General features: G+C 36.2%; 1 protein-coding gene and 1 long non-coding RNA gene across 2 annotated transcripts in view; one reads left to right on the plus strand and one right to left on the minus strand.

The window, feature by feature from the left end:
• LOC135072400 (CUGBP Elav-like family member 4) overlaps window positions 1-23,696 on the minus strand; it is an 825,344-nt gene that overhangs the window by 430,892 nt on the left and 370,756 nt on the right. The gene's annotated exons all lie outside the window — the stretch shown is intronic.
• On the plus strand, window positions 2,973-11,457 carry LOC135072872 (uncharacterized). Its single transcript, XR_010257500.1, has 3 exons — window positions 2,973-3,044; window positions 4,129-4,281; window positions 11,323-11,457. It is a non-coding gene; the product is annotated as an uncharacterized LOC135072872 (long non-coding RNA).

Here is a 23,696-nt window from a genome sequence, read left to right on the forward strand (position 1 = left end):
CTGTTTCCGCTGTCATCTATCAACGCTGTTTACCGCCGACGCCATTTGCTTAAAGTGTGCAGTGCTATTGTTTTTTAAGTCGAAAGACATAACTCGGGCAGTGATACTCGTAGTGTGTAATTTTAAGCCACATAGTGATTTATAGCATTTGTATCTTATTGCATTTGACAAGTTTTGACAATGGAGCTGAACGAGCTAATAGCCGCGCGAGGCTACGTAAAAGGTACGATTACACGATTAACTTCACTTGTTTCGACACCGCAGTCAGTTAAAAACTTGTCTAAAGAAAACTTAATGGCTAAGAGGCAAAAATTGCTCGACTCCTTTAGTCAATACGAAAAGCTAAATATAAAGATTTTAACCATCCAACCAGAGGACAAGGAAAATGTCGAACTTTTTGAGGAAAACTATTACAACATCACATCAGTAATTGACCAAGAACTTAACAGCCGTGAAAATAGGAATCACTCAGCTCCAATGTCCAAATTGCATTTACCACCAATTGATGTACCAATATTTAGTGGTAAGTTCTCGGATTATGTACCATTTAAAAACTTATTCCACTCATTAATAGATCAAAACGATTCCATTGACAATGTTCAAAAACTGTATTACCTTCGATCATATTTAAAAAATGAGCCATTAGATCTTGTAAAAAAACTTACCCTTGACTAGTGAAAGTTACAGTCAAGCAATTAAAATTATTGAACACAGATACAACAACAAACACAAACTCGTTAATGAGCATATTTGTTTATTGTTGGATCTTAAGCCAATCACAAAATCCACGGCAGTTAATTTATGAGAATTTGTGTCCAATGTAAAACAACAAATATCTGCTTTAAGTAATTTGGAGCCAAACGTATCATTTTGGGATGCTATAATATAATGTATTTTGTACCGCAAATTAGATGAGCGCCAGCAGTCTGCAACAGAGGCCGGCACTCCGCAACCACGTCTTATCAACACTTATTTATATTATATTTATATAGAAAATTATATTTTTATAGAAAACTAGCACCTATTAAAACTCCTTGATGCTAGTGTTTAGATTGATGTGTCTATCAATATACATCCTAATATGCCTTGCCTTCAGATAGACTGCTCACAGAAGAGATAAAAAAAATATGAAATAATAATAAGCTAATCACAGAAGCTTCTAGGTTATTTTCACGCACCTCTGCCCTTAGTAATTTCTAAATCACAACAATTAGGATCACAATGCCACTAACTGTTTATCGCCAATATAGGTAATTACTTATTTTCATGTATTCTTTTGTCAGGCAATTTTAGATCTTATCAAATGATTTCAAACGAAATTAAAGTATAAATAGTAAAAAATATTGTTTTGAAACGCACAAGTGCGTAAGCCATCACAATAATGTTTTGTGTCCATTTAAAATTTATTACTATTTCCTCTGTACTCATGTTATATTTTATTTTGGACTCCATCAGTAACGGTGAGAAAGTAAGCTACATAATATTGTAATGTATTGTCTTATATAAAATAGCTCAGAATAATATCTTTCATAATAGTAATAAACATTATACATTAAATTCGAATGGTTCTTTGTTAATTTCTCATGTGAAATGAGTAATATACTAATTTTATAGTAATTTGTATGCCCTTTTTATCTTAGAACAAAATTAATATTTTAATTAAATGACACTAATACATTTCTGCAGTGGCTGTAGTCATTTGTAATTTTATAAAACTGAAAAATATAAAAACTATAAAAACCAGCCATAGCTGATAGTTAGTGATAAAAAATCACAAAACTAACTCTATCTCCTAATGTAAGCAAAATTGTAGAACATACATGGGGGTTATTTAGATAAACCTTGATGTCGATGGCTCCTACGTATAAAGGCGAAACTGCCGCTTACGCCTTTTTCCAATTATTTAAGCAGTGATTTCATTTTGCTCTAATCTATAACGTCAGTAAGAAAAAAAATTTTTTTTTCCATTAGATACAAAATAAAATTTTAGGCAAATAGGCGTATGTGCAAAACTACGCCACGTATAAAGCCCAATCATACGATTCGTTAATCTATACGAGTAGTTGCTTACATAAATATATATTTTTTATAATCCAAATCTTAAATAAAGCCATGAAAATATTTAGCAAATTGTTTTATTTATAAATTATGACACATTATATAGTTATTTAATTTTTAGCGTTAAGAGTCGCATCTCAAACTAATTTGAAAATTATAAATAACTTGAAAAAATCGAACTGCCTAAGGCATCGTGGGTTCAATTCCCGCCTTATGCAGTTCGATTTTTTCAAGTTATTTTTAATTTTAAAAAATATGACACATTATGTTAAAAGACCTAACTAAATCTCGAGCACAGTATATGGGCGTATTTGCGTTAAGACGTAATAACGATACATTAAACAACTTTTTCTAACTGATTTATTATTGATATAGCACATGATAACAATTAAAATAATTACATGCATAAATAAAGAGAGTAATCGCTTAAAATATTTTATTTACGTTGTCATTTAAGTCCCTTTACGTTGAACAATATACATGAAATTGTAGAAATGTGACGACGTAAAAGGGCAAATCTCAAAATATATAAGAAAAATATAAAAATTGATAACAGCAGTAGTAGTACATGTTAAGGCTAAATGTAAAATTTCATTAAATTCGTTTTAGTAGGTCAGAAGATATGACCCAAAAATATGGTTCTGACCACTAAAATGGCTCTCCTGTAAAATTTACTTTTTTCACTTACGCCAGTATACGTAGGAGCCATCGATGTAAGGAATCCAAATTTTAGCTTTGAATGTCAACTCCCTGGCCACCCTGTATAAAATTGGTTTTAGAAGAGCAGATTTAAATCGTAAGTTACGTCAATTCACCTTTTATTGCAGATCAGGTATATATCTACGGAACATCCTAATGTAACTTACATAAATCCTAAATATTTGGAAGTAGGTGAACTAACCTCCGTAAGGTACGGCCGTACTACACCATTCTATTATGTAGGTTTGCATATAAAACCTTTAATTTATCTGGACAACAATGTTACGGTAAGTTGTGTATCGCTCATGCAATTTGCATTTTTTATACACACCATGGTTATATTATTTGACCAGAATCGCACTTGATTTTAAGTGAGATGCCGTCTAGGATGGTACATATCTACCCTACCTATTCACTCTCGCCTTGAAAAAGCTTGGATTCCTAGTGAGAGAGGGTCCGAGATTCGGGAAAGTCAGAAGCAGGCAGCGAATTACAGTCCCAAGCTATTCGCATTATAAAAGAGTTAGAAGCGCTGGTTGGGTAAAAAGATTATGAGACATGTAGAGGCTCCTTAAGAGCAAAATGACGATTTGTAAGAACTATTAATTAGTCTAAACAAATAAATAAATTTTGACTTTGACTTTGACTTTGTTATCGAAACGCTTAGTGCGAGCTGGTGGTCGTTGCACGATGGTGGTTTGGCCTATTTTCTATCTAGAAAAGGACTAGGATTTGTCGTTCAACAACTAAGGGCTCTTTCCCATGGCAATCCAGATTTGCGGGATCCAGTATTGCAGGAAACTGGCCGGCGTAAGAACACACGTACCTATTTAAAATTCTAACAGACCGGTTTTTGCAGGACATTGCAAACTGAATATTCGTGAAAACGTTAATATTAAAACACGTCACTGGATCCTGTAAAAAACGGGATCTCTCCGTGAGAACAAGCCCTAGGGCTTCATTGACCAATCTCATATCCACTAAACTACATATAACCCCCCTTTGGCCAAGAACGATAAGCACCAGAGAATATAACAATATGCGCTGCGTGATAAATAACAGCTTCGTATCACGTAGTTTGACTTTGCTTATCATGGTGAACAACGCTTTACTAATTTCATGTTAAAATATTTTTTAAAATAACCGCAGCATTTGCCAAAATTAAATGTTGGTCTCGAAGCGCTGGTAGGGCAAAAAGATTATGAGACATGTGAAGGCTTCATTAAGAGCAAACATTTAAAGTTTTTTTTTTTTTTTTTTTGTTTTAATATTTGACGATTTGTAAGACTTTGACTTTGAATAATCCTCATTGACAGAATAAAAGATTTTTATATATCGCGGTCGATTGTAGTTTTATTATTTTTATTACAGGTTGATTTCTACTTTTTCGAGTTCCTTTCGAATGTGTACAAACGTGGTTTCATTGAGATGCACTTCAAATTCTGCGATCTGATCCATAAAGACAAATTCTTTGGAGCTCCTATGAAGCAAGGAAGGTTTTTACAGCCGTGTCCATATCCACCGGTAAGGTTCCCATTTCATTAAGAGTAGGCGCACACCGTTGATTTTTCGTCGGCCGATAATTTAGTCGGGCAGTTGATCAGTATGGGCATGTATGGGAGTGCGCACACTACGCCGATTCGATTTGGCCGATTCTTCATACAATTTAAAATCGGGCACAACTATCGGCCAACTAAAAATCAGCGGTGTGCGCCTACTCTAAGGGTTCATCTATCTATAGGTAGGTATTATAAAGGTAGCAGGAGCGGGATGAAGGCCGCTACCAATTGGGCGATGTGGAGATCATTGGAGGAGGCCTATGTTCAGCAGTGGACGTCCTATGTTCAGCAGTGGACGTCCTATGGCTGAAACGATGATGATGATGAATCTATGCCAATGCTCTACAAAAGTGCTGGAGAGTATGTAATGTCTAAGGATAATTATGACGTAACTAAAAGAATCTATATATACAGGATGTCCCGTAATGCAACGTCAAGCCGGAACTGGGTGTTGAGGCAAGTTATTCTGGTTATCAGAAAAATATAAAAAAAAATCTATGTGTCATTTTGTCAAAATAATAGGCATTTAAAAAAAAACAAAAAAATCTACTCCCGGTGACGGTCTTTTTACCCGTGTTGCCACAAATCTTCACTTTTTCCAAATTTTTTTTTTGTTATGTAACCCTGAATAATGCTTCTCTAAATTGTTATCAAAATTACAAAACCAGCTGCTCCAGCTTGGATGAAAAAAATACATCATTCCCAAAAAAATTTTCAAAATAAAAATTTTGCTTAGTTTAAACTGACTGTACTGAAAAAAAATTGTACTACGCGAGTATGGCAAGTGACGTCATAATTTGGCGCATTTAGTAAGGATTCCAAAATGGTATAACACTTGGTAAATTCTTGCTGTAATTGTCGACAATTTTTGTTTTTTGGAAATAATCCTGTTTTTAACTTTATCTACCTTGGTTAAAAATTATAATTTTAATATGCCCAAAATTCAAGTTTCTGTGACTGACTGCCGTACAGTCAGTCACAGAAACTTTTGTCACCATGACAGTAATTAGTAGTTGACATACTGTGACAAAAGTCACCTGCGCGCGCGCGCCTTTACTACCTGCTCTGCCTGCACTTGAACTTGGTAACAGGGATAATAAGGATATGAAGTTTCGGTTATAGATACGGTTACGGATATTAGAATAATATTATACCGGTTTCGGTTACGGTCACGGATATGACATCATTTCAGATTATCCGAAAGTTTCGGATAATTTCGGTTACAGAATTATTAGAATTTCAAAAATGTAGGTATAATTCAAATAGCAAGATGCTGCGTGACCCACATAGCTACTTTATGTACCAACTAAGACGACACCTATGTATGATAAAGGTAAAACAGGCTGGCATATTAGATGGTGCCAGGGAATGCCAGACAAGTTGGTAACAAATATTAAGATTTAAGGTACAATTCCAAGACGTGCCGCAGACCGCAAACTGCAACCGCAAACTGCAAAACTCTATGAAATCGGCAGCGCGGCATTGCAGCTGCGGCGTGTATACTGCAGATTTCATAGAGTTTTGCAGTTTGGAATTGTACCCTTAAGACTCCGTCTTTATCCGAAACTATCCGTAACTTTTGAATCAGTTTCGGTTACGGTTATGGATATTTTTTTATTTCGGATATCCGATAGTTTCGGTTACGGTTACGGATATCCATAACATCCCTGCTTGGTAAGATGGCCCTCTCCGTTCCGCTCATACCTTTTAAAATGGCTTCTCCACCTCACTTAAGCCAGAAACTTGAATTTTGGGCACATTAGAATAATATTTTTTAACCAAGGTAGATAAAGTTAAAAACGGGTTTATTTCCAAAAAAACAAAAATTGTCGACAATTACAGCAAGAATTTACCAAGTGTTATACCATTTTGGAATTCTTACTAAATGCGCCAAATTATGACGTCACTTGCCACACTCGCGTAGTACAATTTTTTTTCAGTACAGTCAATTTAAACTAGGCAAAATTTTTATTTTGAAATTTTTTTTGGGAATAATTTATTTTTTTCATCCAAGCTGGAGCAGCTGGTTTTGTAATTTTGATAACAATTTAGAGAAGCATTATTCAGGGTTACATAACAAAAAAAAATTGGAAAAAGTGAAGATTTGTGGCAACACGAGTAAAAAGACCGTCACCGGGTGTAGATTTTTTTGTCTTCTTTTAAATGCCTATTATTTTGACAAAATGCCACATAGATTTTTTTTTATATCTTTCTGATAACCAGCATAACTTGCCTCAACACCCAGTTCCGGCTTGACGTTGCATTACGGGACACCCTGTATAAAAGGAGAAACTGACTGACTGACTGACAGATCAACGCACAGCCTAAACGGCTAAACGTAGGCACTTGAAATTTGGCAAGGACGTAGCTTAGGTACCGTAGAGGTGCACTAAGAAAGGAATTCCCGAAATTCCCACGGGAACGGGAATTAGCGTAAAAATTCTTTTGTATGAAAAATCTAAACCGCTTAAGTTAGACGCTTGAAATTTGGTGTGCAGGTACCTTAGTAAACTTAAAGCTTAAAAACATTTGTATGAAAAAATCTAAACCGCCTAAGATAGACCCTTGAAATTTAGCATGCAGGTACCTTAGTAAACTTAAAGCTTAGTGAAATTCCCACAAGAACGGGAATTAGCGGGAAAATCCTTTTGTATGAATAATTTAAACCGCTTAAGTTAGACGCTTGAAATTTGGCATGCAGGTACCTTAGTAAATTTAAAGCTTATTTACAACAGGATATTGCAAAATTCTCACGGAAACGGGAGTGAGCGGGAAAATCCTTTTGTATGAAAAATCTAAACCGCTTAAGTTAGATGCTTGAAATTTGGCATGCAGGTACCTAAGTAAACTTAAAGCTTAGTCACACCAGGATATTGCAAAATTCCCACGGAAACGGGAGTGAGCGGGACAAAACATTTGTATGAAAAAATCTACACCACGTAAGATAGACGCTTGAAATTTAGCATGCAGGTACCTTAGTAAACTTAAAGCTTAGTGAAATTCCCACGGGAACGGGAGTGACCGGGACAAAACATTTGAATGAATAAATCTACACCACGTAAGATAGACGCTTGAAAGAAGAACGGTCACGCCCCATACAAAAAAAACCCAGACCCGACAGAAACGAGACATACCTCAGTTTTTTTGTCATGTCTTAATTAGTTAAATTATATATTTTTTATATTCGAAATCTATGTATAACACCAAAATATTACCCTTTGTTTTTGTTCAGGCGGTATACAAAAACTAATACAAAATGCCTATTTATCACCAAAATTGGTAAATGTATGTACCTAAATGTATATTACAGCTGCTATGGAATGTATCTAGGTGACCTGGAGATACAGCCATCGCTAGATGGCTAGCACTAGCAAGCGGTGTCCAGACTTTTTTCCTTTCTAGAGAAAGTCGTCGATTAAGTTGAATGTTGTGTAATTTGCATTTCGTTGATTTCGTTTATTATATTGTAAGGTTCGCTTAGGTTATGTTATTAAAACAATTCTGATTCGTTGTCCATTTTAAAGGTCGTTGAGTTTATTTGTGTTTAATATCGTAAAAAAATGTCGATAAAACGACGACGTTAAATAATTTTGCCACGTTCTACAAAAAGAAGTGAAATCCCACCAAAAACATTCTGTAAAAAACTAGCCAAGTCTCGATGGAGCTGCTTGTTTATCTCTAAAAAGTAATGAAATCTAGACAAAGTCGTGCCAAGTCTATGGTTCCTTGCTGCGATTTCTTTATTATTATAGTTAATGTTGTGTGACTTGGCCGTTGAACAATCTTTATTAAGATAATCATACATTATAAATACGCGGCTTTACTGAACCTACAATTGACTGGTTATTGTTGAATCAACGTTTTCCAAGTGGCAATTTCCATCGTCAATGGGTAGCGGTTCTGGCGACAGACTTGGCTAGTTTTTTACAGAATGTTTTTGGTGGGATTCAGCTTTACTGGAAGGGTTGACGAGACTATTCAACATACATATTTTTTTAACAAAACTTCTTTCTTTGGTGTACATTTTCTCCACTCACTTTTTTTCATTTCTAGACTAGGTAACAAGTTCTTGTTGCTTTGTATGTTTTTAATCCCCTAATTTTTCAGGACGACTATTATTTATACAACATGAGCAATGAGCATTGACATTCGGGTTATTCCACGTGGTTTCCCATTCACTAAAGGCCGAATTTATGCCAATGCATCATACAAAAAAGAACTTGCACTATCTATTTATACCGACATGGAGGTAAAAGAAGTGAACATAAGAAGACGAGGAGAGAAAAAGGGACTGAAACTTCTGACTTTGGTGTAATTTATTTCGAATAAATCTACACTAATATTATAAAGAGGAAAACTTTGTTTGTTTGTTTAGTTGTAATGGATAGGCTCAAAAACTACTGGACCGATTTTAAAAATTCTTTCACCATTCGAAAGCTACATAACTCACGAGTAACATAGGCTAAATTTTATTTTGGAAAACAATAGGGTCCCGTAAAATATTTGGGATTTTCATAAGACGTGGAAAAGCGCCATCTATCGTCATTGCTTAAAATCTTCTTGCACCTGACAAAACATTTTGAGGTACGTAAATATTCATGAAGGCAAAGCTGTCAAACGCCATCTATCGACATCATTAGTAATCTACACTAATATTATAAAGAGGAAAACTTTGTTTGTTTGTTTAGTTGTAATGGATAGGCTCAAAAACTACTGGACCGATTTTAAAAATTCTTTCACCATTCGAAAGCTACATAACTCACGAGTAACATAGGCTAAATTTTATTTTGGAAAACAATAGGGTCCCGTAAAATATTTGGGATTTTCATAAGACGTGGAAAAGCGCCATCTATCGTCATTGCTTAAAATCTTCTTGCACCTGACAAAACATTTTGAGGTACGTAAATATTCATGAAGGCAAAGCTGTCAAACGCCATCTATCGACATCATTAGTAAATTAGTAACTAAATATTACATGTAAGTACCATGAATAGCGCTGTTCGTAAATAATATTGAAAATTTAATAAATAAAGATATTTTATGTAATTGAACCATTCACTGTATGTACCTATTTGAATCATTCACTGTGTTTAAACGAGCAAATCAAAGTGTTAATTAGTGACTTTTTACAAACTTCCTTGCAAATTCTTACTATGTGCCGCCATCTACCGAGATGAATATTAGGGTACGGTTCAGCGGCGGACAAATGGGATGGGCGCGTGGGCAATTGTAGTTAAGTAAATAGGATAAGAATTACTTCGTTTTTATTTTCTGTATGTAATTTGTTAGTTTTTTGGTAGGGTCTTTATTTTAATTACTTAGGTTGGTAGGTACTTATTTATTTGATTTTAATGATAATTACTATAGGTACCTATAATTTTAGTAGAAATAAAGGTAATTGAATGACTAAGTGACTCACTCACTCATCACGAAGTCTCAGAAACTACAAGTCTCACTGGCTGATCAAAGCCAGGTGATCAAAGTGGAATACACCTCCTTTTAGAACGTAGGTAGTCAATAAGACGAAATTTTGCAAAATTCAACCCTTATGGGAGTTAAAAAGGGGGTTGAATACAGACTGTATTGCAGTCCTCGGTTTTTAAAGTAAGAGACTTGAAAGTTAAAATGTACGCTCACTATGATCTCTAGATATTGTGGAGGTGTACTATACTGTTCGGTACACTGTGGTACTGTGTACACATCGGTTTGCCGACGATATTGTGGTCATGGCAGAATCGTTGGAAGATCTTGGAACAATGCTCGAAGACCTTAATCGATTTTCCCAACAGGTAGGCCTGAGGGCGAACATGGACAAAACGAAGCTTATGTCGAATGTCCATGTTGCGCCCTACCCAGTTTCAGTTGGGAGCCCAATTCTCGAGATTGTCGACAAGTAGGTATGTCTACCTCGGACAAACGATCCAGCTATGTAGGTCCAATTTCGAGAAGGAGGTCAATCGTCGAATCCAACTCGGCTGGGCAGCGTTCGGGAAACTACGCAAATCTTTTCGTCTAAAATACCTCAATGCCTGAAGACTAGAGTGTATAACCAATGTGTGTTACCAGTGATAACTTATGGCTCGGAAACGTGGCCTCTCACTATAGGCCGTATACAGAAGCTCAGTTGCACAGCGTGCTATGGAGAGGGCTATACTTGGTGTTTCTTTGCGAGATCGAATCAGAAATGAGGAGATCCGTAAACGAACCAAAGTCGCTGACATAGCCCAACGGATTAGCAAGCTGAAGTGGCAATGGGCAGGGCACATAGTACGCAGAACTGATGGCCGATGGGACAGAATGGTTCTGGAATGGAGGCCGCGTACCGGAAAACGTAGCGTGGTACTTCCACCTACAAGGTGGACCGACGACATCGTAAAGGTAGCAGGGAAGCGCTGGACGCAGGCCGCTTCCAATCGATCAACATGGAAAGCATTGGGGGAGGCCTATGTTCAGCAGTGGACGTCCTATGGCTGAAATGGTGGTGGTGATGGTGGTACATATACTGAAAATGTATCATTAGAAATCAACCACGGGGGCTAAGGAGATAAAAGGAGGGTTGGAAGTTTATATTATGAAAGTCCTAAATGTGTTTAAAGTACGAGAGTTGAAATTTAAAATGTATGCGCTATAGATGCTAAGAGCGGATTTTACGAAACTCCACCCCTAATGGAGTAAAACGAGGTCCACGCGTACGAAGTCGCGGGCGGCCGCTAGTGTTTAAATATAGTGGGAGTTTAAATAATTTTATTTTTTGTTTGTGGGTACGCGTGTAACGCTCTGAACAATATGGGATGAACTAGGACATGAACTAACACCCTACCCACTTAACTCTGAACAATAGTTAAGTGGGTAGGGTGTTGGCAGGTCACTAGGTGGACTGATGATCTGGTGAAGGTCGATGGAAGTACCTGGATATAGGCAGCGCAAGACCATCTTTGTGGAAATCTCTGGAGGCCTTTATCTAGCAGTGGAAGTCATTTGGCTGAAATTAAGTTTTTACTTTCAGGGAGAATATCATTTATACAACATGACCATTAACCATCTGTCCATTCCACGCAGTTTTCCATTCAATAAAGGACGTATTTATTGCAATGTCTCATATTTTAAGAGGTTGATTGCAGCTGGGTACATTGACATGGAACTGAAGGAAGTGAACATCAATCGGTATAAAAAAGGAAGCAAGCTCAATCTTTAATACTTATTTTATTACTAACCGTATAGTTAATATATCTTTAAATCAAATTATTATGTCTTTAATTTAAACATCTATGATGGAATCCTCCTACTACATAGGTAGTTTGCGGACATAATTATCTAAACTTATTTTAAAGATAAGTAGGTACTAAAAAATAATTATACAGCTATAAAACTAATATTTTTTTTTTTTTTTTTTTTTTTTTAAAAAAGATTATTAGTAATTTGTTATTACACAAATTACTAATACTCCCGTTAGCCCCTCGTACTAAGCTAAATATGCTTGTGTCACGAGTGAGCTCACCACAATAGTCGAGCGGCGGCGGGGACCGAACCCGCGTTCCCCGGATCACGAGTCGGCCAGTCCGACCCCTTCACCATTCGGCTATCGTATTCAGGGTTAATATGGTATTCAGGGTTAGAATACAATGTTTTTATAATGGCTCGAGTTTAACGAATCTATTTTTTAGTAGAATCGATTTAGGAGTTTTAAATTACATATTTTTACATGAAGGAAATGAAGCCATCAAACATACAGTCAAATGTAAATGGTTTGTAGTCCCATTTGTTTTGTGTTAAATAAAATGTCGATTACTGTCCTTGAGTTTATTACCTACTTATTGACTAGCTTTTGGTCACGACTCCTCTTGTGATTATTTTTAACTATTAGCCCTTCAAAGATCCATAAGAAGAAGGAAAGAGAGGAAGAATATATTTCATGTAACATACATACTTGTTAATGCCGCCGATAATGGGGGCAAAAATGATGTAAAAACATAAGTAGACCACTCCATGATGGAATTTATAGTTTTTTCTGTGTTGGTATTAATAATTAATATACCCTGTTGGTCTTTGAAATAAATATGTCCATACAAAAATAAAACGCTTAGAGAGCCAGGTATCATAAGACCGCCTGTCTACTCACGGACATTGCCCGCGGGCGGCGTGACCGGAGGGAGCGGCGAGCGTTCGGCGAACGAACGAGCAATGTTCGGTTCGCGAGCGAACATCGAAGAAGACTATCCTGACGCACTCTCTTCAACGACTTTGCACTAAACGGTCTCGATAATCTTGTAAATTTATACCGAATAGATAATTAATTTCATACAGTCCACTCTTTTTCATTTATAACTTCCACTACACTCACTATCGAAGTAACACCGGCGGCGATCTATATAATCTTGACGGAAAATCGGTATTTAATCCGTCGCCAGCGGTCTTATGATCCCTGAGGGATAGAGCAAAACGAGCGAGACTTCACCCGTTTCTGCCTCGGACTTCACCAGTTTTTTCTCTTTTTCTGGAATATTTTTTTCTTCAAATATCGAATTACTAGGGCATATTTAAGTAATTGCTAATATTAATTTAGGAAAAGAAAAAACGCCCCTTAACCTGCTGCTTTGGTTTTGATATGCGCGATACATGATATTTTCATCCAAGACAACCAGAAAGAGAAGGGGCGAAAGCAGGCAGCCTTGAAAGACGCCTGCATGTATCTCGATGTCTTCGGACCTGAGGCCGTCGTGGGTGACCGTACAAGAATATTTCCTGTAGATGGCCTTCAGTAGGTCGATGATTTTTGGCGGGACACCAATGTCAGCGAGTCGCGACCATAAATGCTTGCCCACTTCAGCGTATCAAAGGCTTTTCCGAAGTCTACAAAGGTTAGGTAGACTTCTCTTTGTCCTTCTAATACCTGCTCTAATATGATACGCAAAGTATTGATCTGGTCGGTGTGCGAGCGGTTCGGGCGGAAGCCAGCCTGTTCCAAGATAATCTTGCAAAAACCTGTCACAGAATCGAGAGAAAAGTGACACCTCACCAATTGCTACATTGACTTAGTACCTTTTCTTCGGCACAGTAACTAAAAGCCCCTAAGCCGAAAAATGAATAGTCTTCCTGTATCTGCATGCATTATTTACTATTGTCGTTCAATTCCAGATCCTATCAGAAAATTCAAATACCTAATTTCATGTAATATTGAACATTAAGGTAAACACTGTGTCGTTAGTGCACCTGATTCAGGTGCAATATAAGTGCTATTTAAATAATATAATATTGTGATATTATGCGTTTTGTATAAAAGCAATTTGTATCGAAAAAAAATAATTAGTAGCATTTCGACAAAATGTCGCGTAGTATTCTAACTTATATTTTTATTTTCTTCGTTTTTAATTCGCTGTTTCTTTCTTATCGCATCTCTTGCAATGAAAGAGTAAGTTAAATAATTTAATATTTGATCACATAAATTAATTGGCTATCTTTAATTTTGTTTCTAGACTAAAACTGAAACCAAAAAATAAATAAATTATGATACAAGATACTGATTTCACAAACATTGTTAAGAATTAAAATGATTGTAACTTACTTATGAAATTTTACCACCTAAAAAGGTATAATTTTTTATATTTTAGTTTAGATACATATCTACGGAGCGTCCTAAAACAACATACGTGAATTTGAAATACTTATGGTTTAACATCACCTCGACAAGGTTTGTCCGTACTACCCCCATCTACTACGTCGGTTTGCACGCCAAAACTTTAATTTGGATGGACAATAATACGACGGTAATTTTTATTTTATCAGGGCTCTTTCCTATGGTACTTCAGTTCAGCAGGACTCAGTAATGGTGAATCCCGAAAAACTGGACTGTTGTGTGAACACACAGGTGTGTGTTTGAAATTCAAATGGATCCCTTTTTGTGGGATGCTGCAATAGAAAACGTGTTAATGCTAATAGTAAATCACTTCACATACTGACCACTAAACGCAAAAAAGCTGATGTCTCCGGAGCAATTTACACCTGCCCTGCTAAACTGTGTGGTCTTATTTAACATTCCAATTTCCGTAACATTCATAATATTGTTTGATTTAATTTCATTTACAGTTAAGTTTCTACTTTTACGAGTATCTAACGAATGTGTATAAGCGTGGCTTTATTGAGTTCCACTTCAAGTTTTGTGATATGGTCAATAGGGACAAAATATTCGGGGCATCTATGACCCAAGCCTTGAATTCTTCTAAGCCATGTCCGTATCCACCGGTAAGTAACCATTTCTATCTGAACCTGGGTAAAGCTATTATGCTTCAACCACATTAACGCGTGCGGCGCCATCACGGCGCGGTCATAGGCCAATAACAGGTCGCGCGAACTGTCTGTTTAAAACGTATACTGGGTATACAACGTATTTTTTACGTCGATATCCCCCCAACTCTAACCCTCTTATTAATAAAAAAGTTACACACTAGTTGAACACTGCTTTAAAGTGACGTTCATTATGGAAATGTCACTTTAAAACAGTGCTGCTCTGTTACAGTCAAAACTTATATATAATCGGTCAAAACCACAAGGGCGTTAGTCAAAATCACTTTTGATTGCAAAAAATCAGTCAAAAGCGGTTTCTTCTGATTTAAAATTTTACCATTCAGTTAAAATTCATACAGTGTTATGATTAGTGAAAATTACTTGGAAATCATAAAAATGTGTTATAAACCCAACATTTTTGTGATCACACCTACTTAACTTTAGGCACTACTTTTAAGACATCTGGGTATTCGTCAGGTAAAAGATAATAAGTAGATTATCAATTAATTTGTTCGGTCGGATGGATAAAATCTTTGCACACTAAAGTCGTTTTGACTAACGCGCTTGGTCAAAAACCTCTTTTGACTAAAAAGTCAGTCAAAAGTGGTTTTGACTGATTTTTGCAGTCAAAAGTGGTTTTGACCGATTATTAGCATTGACTGTAACAGTTCTTTCTTAAAATAATAAATAACAGACTTTCTATGAGTTTTAGTCAGTTTTACATTATATAGGCAAATTAATCAGTCTTTCTAAGAGTTATTCTTACTAGTTAGATTTACTAAAGCAAGTCAACTTACCTTGCCTTCAAAGCAAATACTTATCACATCATTAGATGAGTCACAGAATTAGATGAGTCTATCTACTGTTAAAATTAGGCTGAAGGTAGATTATCTTTTTTTTCAGGCTGAATACCACTTATACAACATGACGATGGGCACAGAATCCATTCCACGTGGTTTCCCTTTCACCAAAGGACGTATTTATTGTAACGTTACGTATGCGAATAATATACTGCTGGGATCTGCATATATTGACATAGAGATGAAAGAAATACAAATAAAAAGGAACAGTAAGACAAAAAAATCAATTACTTTAGTCTAAACTTTTTTTGTGTAGTACGCATTTAATTTTTTAAAGCAAATGAATTAAACGTTTTGTTTTGTATAACTAAGTTTCTCTTAAAACATTTTAGAAATACTTCTGGTTCGATTTAAAAAATTGATCATCAAATCACAAAAGGATGAAAATTTGTAAACAGTCCCGAACATTTCTCAAAGAATCAGAAACGCATATCTTTTTTATTTCAATAACTGTTATAAAAGAATCAAGCGATAGGATCATAATTAATGAAGTGGTGTAAATTGCTTACATAGTCGTGAGCAGAAACTACTAATACCAAGCCTGTTCAAGTTCATCTCCGCGAGTTTGCATCGAAAACAAAACACGCGCGACTACACCTCCTGAGATCACTAATCGACAGGACAATCACGAGCGAGCATTGACGCACGCACGTGTATTCGTCACCCATTTACAATGTAAAGACAATAAACTATGTACCTATGTAAAAAAAGGTGGTGTATTACTGTGCAGTATTTTAACTCATGGTTATTTATGTATTTCCTCCGCAATTTTCCGCAGTTTGGCACCTCACGTCACACATCATTTACCGAAGTCAGCCCTATGGCTTCGGCGCAGTACCGATCACTGACGTTTGTCAACAAAATGGTGCTCGACTCTTGAGACAAGCTAAGTTACACCATATTGTTAACGACATTGAGCATATTTTTTTTAAATACCTTCGCCAAAAATACTTTCTGTACGTAGTACTTATTATTATTCTGTGCTAATACGTTGAACGGTAATCAACGTATCTTTACTTATATGAATATCCATAATAATGTAAGAAATCCCAACAGGGCAGACCTCTACAGAGCACTCTGTAAACAGGGATGCAAAGCGTAATAATTTCCGTTTCCGGCAAAACTTTGCGGGGAGGAAATTTGATCAGGACCGTGATTAAAGTGCCAGGGGTTCTGTTAAAAATACTCCTTTTGTTCTCTAGTTGATGGTAATACAATTTCAAATTATTGTACAGCCTTTGAAAATTATGTTGGTAGTAGGGCACTTTATGAAAAAATTACAGGTTTTATCGCAAAATATGTATTTTTGTTGGGTCCGGAAAGAATATTTCAAGTATTTCATTGTGTAGGCTAAATATTCCCTTTGCTTAAGGTAATTTAGAAGGAGTCATCTTACTGCAGTGGAAATTAAAAGATGATAATTTTAATACAGAATGATGAATACAGGGGAAAAATAAATTCAAGAAGAATCGGCCGCAAATTGGTGTAATGTGCGCATTTTCATACATCTCCAATTCTCCATACTGATTAACAGCCAGACCCAACTATCGACCAACTAAAAATTGGTGGTCTGTGCCTAGGATATGTTGTACGAGCTAAAAACCAAAATTATATTTCTCACGGATCTTCTAATTGAAAGAATAAAATTAAATAATGCTTATAGTTATGAAAAACTTTCAAACTTTAGGCACAGAATACATAATAGTAGCAACAGAAATTGCACTCCTTTGTGTAGGATCAGATGCCGACATTTTAACGGTAATAATAATAATGCAAAATATCCAACGCATATGGTGCATTCGAAATCGCACCTTACTACTACGCTCACAAGAACGCAATTTTTTTGTGTTCAGAATTGATCTACCTCACAGCGCAAGCGTCAGGGTTGTATAAGCAAAGTAAAATAAATAAAAACTTAATTTTAAGATGTATTTATTGTATTTACGATTGGTAAACTTTAATCTAGTGGTGTTTGTATAATCGTACCATCTCTAAAGTACCTATTAATAAACTTCAGTGTTGCGATAATTCGAAATTGGACAAACAGTTTTAAAAGGTATAGTGTCGGAAAATTAGCACGGTGAAGTAAAGTTAATGTTTTTATTAGCTAAAATAATTTTTTTGCTACAGTTTTTTGTCATAAGTATCTCAAAATTATTTAAAAAGTGTAGTTTTTTTAATTATTTAAATTACTACAGTTAAATTATTATTCCAAAATATTACGATTTTCCATCAAAGAAGGATAACAGTGCTGTTGGAACAATAAACCTTGATTGCGACGATGATCGACCGAGCGTGTATAGAAATACGCGCGTGCTCACAGGCGCGTGGCGGCCCGGACTGATTTGCAACTTGAAGTTGTCGCGCGCTGTAGGTAATTATCTCGGCCGGCATAAGCGAGTGACGGAGGCCTGCTTTAGGTCTAAAGCTTTACCGAGTCAATGCATGAGGTATGAGAGCGGCATGGGAGGGAGTGTTTGTGACAGTCAAACGTCAGTGAGACTTCAGATCTCCTTCAAATCTGTATGCTCGGTCACGTCCATAATTAGGTCCACAATCAAAACTAGGTTACTAAGTTTTAAGCACTGTATTTAGTTATAAGACCTGATGTACCTACACTTAGTGAATATGAATATGAAATTATGCCAATGTAACCACTCCCACATCAGCTTGCTAATCCGTCAGCTGCAGTGGCAAGTAGCAAGCTGAAGTGGCAGTGGGCAGGGCACATAATACGCAGAACTGACGGCCGATGGGACAGCAAGGTTCTGGAATGGAGGCCGCGTACCGGAAAACGCAGCGTGTGATCCACCCACAAGGTGGACCGACGACCTGATAAAGGTAGCAGGAAGGCGCTGGATGCAGGCCGCTACCAACCGTGCGATGTGGAAGTCATTGGGGGATGCCTATGTTCAGCAGTGGACGTCCTGTGGCTGAAATGATGATGATGATGATGAACCCCTCCCATGTCGCACCCATAGCTCAGACGCGTCTTTCCGTTCTATACATGGCCAAAACGCACCCATAGGAAACTGCTCGTGTATATTTTGGAATGTCTCTTTGTAAATCGGTCACTACAAACTATACACGAATTTTGCGTACTGATCGTGTATAGTTTGTATCGTGGATGGATTCCGTCTTCGCTCCAAACTATACTACACCACTAACAGTTGACTAGTGTGTTTAGTTGATTTGATTTAGTAAATTTGGTTTTATATTTAAAATTATTACATTTATTTGATATTATGCTCGTGCTTTGTCCTCGAGATTAGAAATAAGAACTGCCTATGTAGTGTCACGTACGGTGATGCCATTTTTAAATTCATTAATTATTACAAAAAATATTATTATTTTACTGAATCTACATATAATAAATCTAGATTTATAACACTAATGTAAGTGGTTTCTGAAATTAAATTGATTAGGTAGATTTCAAATTAAATAACACTTATTTATTATTAGTGTAATCATAAATTCATTTAAAATGAGAGAGAGTGAATGAAGAAAGTTAAACATGCATTATTAACTAAAATTGTCGGCCGTTTGGTGTAGTGGTTCAAAACGGGTAACTGTTACGGAGGTAGCGGGTTCGATTACCGCACAGTACAAACATTAATTTGTGTGCATGAACATATTTGTTTGTATTGGACTGGGTGTCTTCTATGTATAATAAGTATGTATTTAAAAAAAAAAAGTATGTAAGTATGTTTATATCCATTATCTAGTACCCATAGTACAAGCTTTGCTTAGTTTGGGACTAGAAGCGCAGTGTAAAATGTCTAGGGATATTTATTTTTATTTATAAGCTTTTATCTCAAGAACAAAATCATTTTGACACACATAATTCTTAATTTAAGAGTTATTCGAGAATTGATAAAATATCAGCCCCAAAACAAATATCTTTTCTATGGCAGAATACGAAACACCAAAAAACTCTTTATCAAAACAATGACACGTGTCGAAATTGATTCAATGTTTAAAGTAGACACGCAGATATGAATTAATATGTAATAGAAAGAGAGGTAAATAAGTCAAAATGACGAGCATGCAACTACTCGCGTATACATTGTAATCGCGCACTTATTACAATACATACATACATGATTAGTCCGTATGCGTACTGACGATGTATATTTTGGAGTAAGATAATTGACCTAAGTCACTACAAAGTATACGCGAGCAGTACGCAGCGTATGCGTACTGGTCGTGTATAGTTTGGAGGAGCTTAGTAAAAAATGTCATTTCCAAACTATACTCGATTAGTTTCACACCCTTGCGTTCTGGCTATGTATAGAATGGAAAGACGCAGCTCAGACACTGACTAAGTTAGCCGTAATACCTGTGAGAAATACTATTAAGCAACAAAAGTCTGATAAATGCTAGCGACTCTATATGTCAAAATTGACATAAATAAGTTGTCATCCTCAATTTAATGCAAACAAAAAGATGTATTTCAATAATATTTTGCATTCATAAGCATTGACTAATACTTATATTATAACTATGTAACTGACGTGAAGCGCTAGTTAGTGATTATGTCATTTGATTATAATAATATCTTTTATTTCATTCATAACCATAACAATTTTGTATTGTAATTGTTAGTATAGTAGCAATTTATAACCGGAAAACAAAAATATGCTTAATGTTGGTGAATTATTGCATAAAAAATATGAAAATGTCATTGGAAAATATCAATAACACTATTGATTATTAAAAAACCTCTAAGTTATTTACTTAAGGTGTTAAAATACCTGCTTATTTATAACACCTGCAGTCTGCACATAATATAACGCAACAGCAACGAAACTGCAACTTTCTGATGATTCTGATGAATTAAACTGAAACTGAAAGTTTCAAACTGATTGCGTCATGTGTGGTCTCTCAACGGGCGCTATGGCAGAAACTTAGATGCAACTCAAAAGTAACTAGCAGTTGCAGTTTCGTTGCAGTTGCGTTTCACCGTCTGTTCTGGGCCTAAGTACGTCAACTAATTTCACTGTGCCAGTTGTATCGGCTGAATTCTTAAAAGATACAGGCGATAATTTAGTGAATCCGTTGTCACATCTAGCTATAAAAGCCATTTACTTGTTCAACAAACAGCATCTTTCATCTCTCTCTAGCTCAAGCAATCACCCACGGGCTACGAAAACGGTGTACATAATTATACCGTGTATCGAGTCGCTCCAACTTGTGAAATTCCGAGCATGTCGCACGTAACTTAATTAAATTCTATTATACGACACAAACATAAATAACTCCGGTAGACGCTTGAAGTGGAAGTTTAAATTTAGAAAGAATGGGCCACTTGCAATTTCTTTTGTTGGGACTTGAGGTGAAAAGATGTAACCTGTACTTGTAAGAAACTTAAGTGTTCTAAGCCAGTATATTTAGTGAAGGCACAAACTTAGTGTTTGAATACAAACCCTATGATATGAATTAAATCTTTAAGACCGAGTTGCACCACCTAATTTTGACCGTAACTATAACGATAACCTGTGTCTTTTGTATGGAGTTTGACAGATTTTTGACGTTTGTTAAAGTTAAAGTAAGATGGTGCAACCCAGCCTAAACTAGTATTCATAAAAAAATTTCAGTAAAGGATTTTACTTAAAGAAACAGAAAATAAAATTGACTTAACTTTTTCTATCGAAATCGTTACATATCACTTTTTAACCGAAACAAACACATTTTCGATTGTATTGAAATATTTAACAAAATCAAATCTCTCAACAAAGAGTGGACCACAATACCACGTAATGGTATTCATCACGAACCCTCATACTTGCACTTTAAAGTTGTGCAAAGTGAGTTACTAACGTTGCATGCGTCGCGACGCAATGAAATTATCTGTAGGCATCTGTCCCAGCGATGTGCATTTGTTTTACGATTTGAATTCGATTGTTCTAAATTCGGAAATTTGGCTGATCCTGCCCCCCTAGACAAAACGCACTTTTTGATCGAATCGAAAATCGAATCCGTCAAATTCCATACAAAAAAGGGGCTTTTCGACCACTTTTCGACTGGTTTGCGATTATAATGGCACTTTGTCTAGACCCACTGAGGTAGTGAGGTTAAAGGTGATTCGTTATTCAATTGTTTTCTGTATTTTTTTAATTAAATACAAGCTGCGCCCGCGATTTCGTACGTGTAAAAATAGTTTAAATATTTTTTCCCGTTTTTGGACCATTTTTTTTTCATTAATGCTCTACTCCTAAGTATTGCTCGTAGCATGATGACATTTAAGCCTTCTGTGGTTGAGGGTTCCGGGTGAAGCTCGCTTCTACCATTGGCTTGATTATCCATCAGGTGAGATGCAGACCAAGAGCTTTCTCGTTGTTGATAAACTGGGTGGTTACCAGAGTAGAAAAAAACGTATTGACTTTAAAGTCATTGGAATATTAAAAGTAAGTAGGTAGGTATTGACCTACACATTTTTTTTTATTATTACAAACAAACCTTATCACAATCGAATACTGTATTGGTTTATTCGATTCATTCAAGCGATTCGATTCGCCCAGCACTAGCTGTCTGACGGCACTTCACTTTCAGCTGAATGCCGCGGAAATAACGGCAATTTCAAACAGTTATTAACTTTGCCAGCAAATCTTGTAGCTATTCCGATAAACAAACAGAAAAACAACATGATTGAAAGCATTTTCAAGGAGGTTTATACGGATTTGACCTATGTAAGTATTCTTGTTTCTTTTTTTGAGGGCTTAGTTTGAGTTTACATCAAAAGTCACTAGTGAGCGCGATAAAAAATATACGTAAATTTAGCACTTGAAAGTTTCCACTAGGGGCGCTGTACAATCCGTCATACATTTAATGTCGTTTTTTTACGCGCTCACTAGTGACGACGTTTGATGTAAACTCACACTCAGCCCTCCATTTCCTTCGATAGAGGATTAAATTAACAATTCTTTGGTTCTACTTAAGCAGAACACATTGCGTTTATTTTATAACATCACCTGATGTTCAGTAGGCCTAAGATGCGCGCCGCGATAAGCGGTTATCACGCCATTTTATCGAGTTTCCCCATACATTTTGACGTCGATAAAAGTTATCACGGCGCGCATCTTAGGCCTACTGATGATGATTGCTTATCAGGTCATATTATTATAGTAGTCGCCATTGTAGGAGGACAACCACTAGAGGCAAATGAAGGTTATGGCTTACACTCTCCACGCTAGCCATGATAAACGGAGATTTTTGTAATATACCTTATGTGAATCCGAAAGTTACCTTAATCCTACACTAGCCAGGCGGGTTGGCGAGAAGTTCTTTGTAACCCGATGTGGATCTGAAAGTTACATACCTTGATTCTTTTATTTCACAACTAGCTTTTGCCCGCGGCTTCACCCGCGTGAAATTTAGTTTGTCACATATTGTCATAAATTATAGCCAATATGTTATTCTGGGTTATAATCAATAACACTGTACAGTTTCATCAAAATCCGTTCAGTAGTTTTTGCGTGAAAGAGTAACAAACATCCACACAAACTTTCGCATTTATAATATTAGTAGGATGTCATAAGAATTACCAAAATAAATTCTGTGTGGATGATATTGACTCATCAAAAAGTAGTATGATTATGGCATGAAACTGTAGTGTACATACTTGCTATAACAGTACCCTCCAAACAACCAACCTTATTGGGACAGCGGTATAAAACAGAAAACATCGGCTTATTAGAGTCAAAGCTGAAGTAGGGGGTTTTATCAGCTGGTAGCTCCCTTATAAATATTCGATTGGGCACCCGCCTGGGGCGCTCTTTGTAATATTGAGATTCATAATTTGACCCGAAACTAAGTCGGCGAGCCACTGAACTCATAGAGTAATAAACCAGTGTAAATAAAAGTAGTGGAGTTGGCTAAAAACTTTCAGTTATACACCTCCTATATACATAGATTTAAATTAGGCATTTTTGTACGTTTATTTTTTGAATACACACCATTTTTGCCTGGCTACAAACTACGAGATATAACAACAACGTTACTTCTAAACATAAATACAATACTCGTATGATAAAATAAAAAACTACAACTCATAAAAGTTAGTCCTTCGTACTAAGTTAAATATGCTTGTGTCACGTGGGCTCACCACAATGTCCAGCGACAGAGGGGGTCGAACCCGCGTTCCTCGGATGACCAGTCAGCCAGTTCAACCCCTTCACCGTTCGGCTATCGTGGGTTAAAATTGGTATCTATGCCCAAAAATCTACTTACGACTAAAATA

Source organism: Ostrinia nubilalis, chromosome 6 (genome assembly GCF_963855985.1).
Source record: "Ostrinia nubilalis chromosome 6, ilOstNubi1.1, whole genome shotgun sequence".
NCBI lineage: Eukaryota > Metazoa > Arthropoda > Insecta > Lepidoptera > Crambidae > Ostrinia > Ostrinia nubilalis.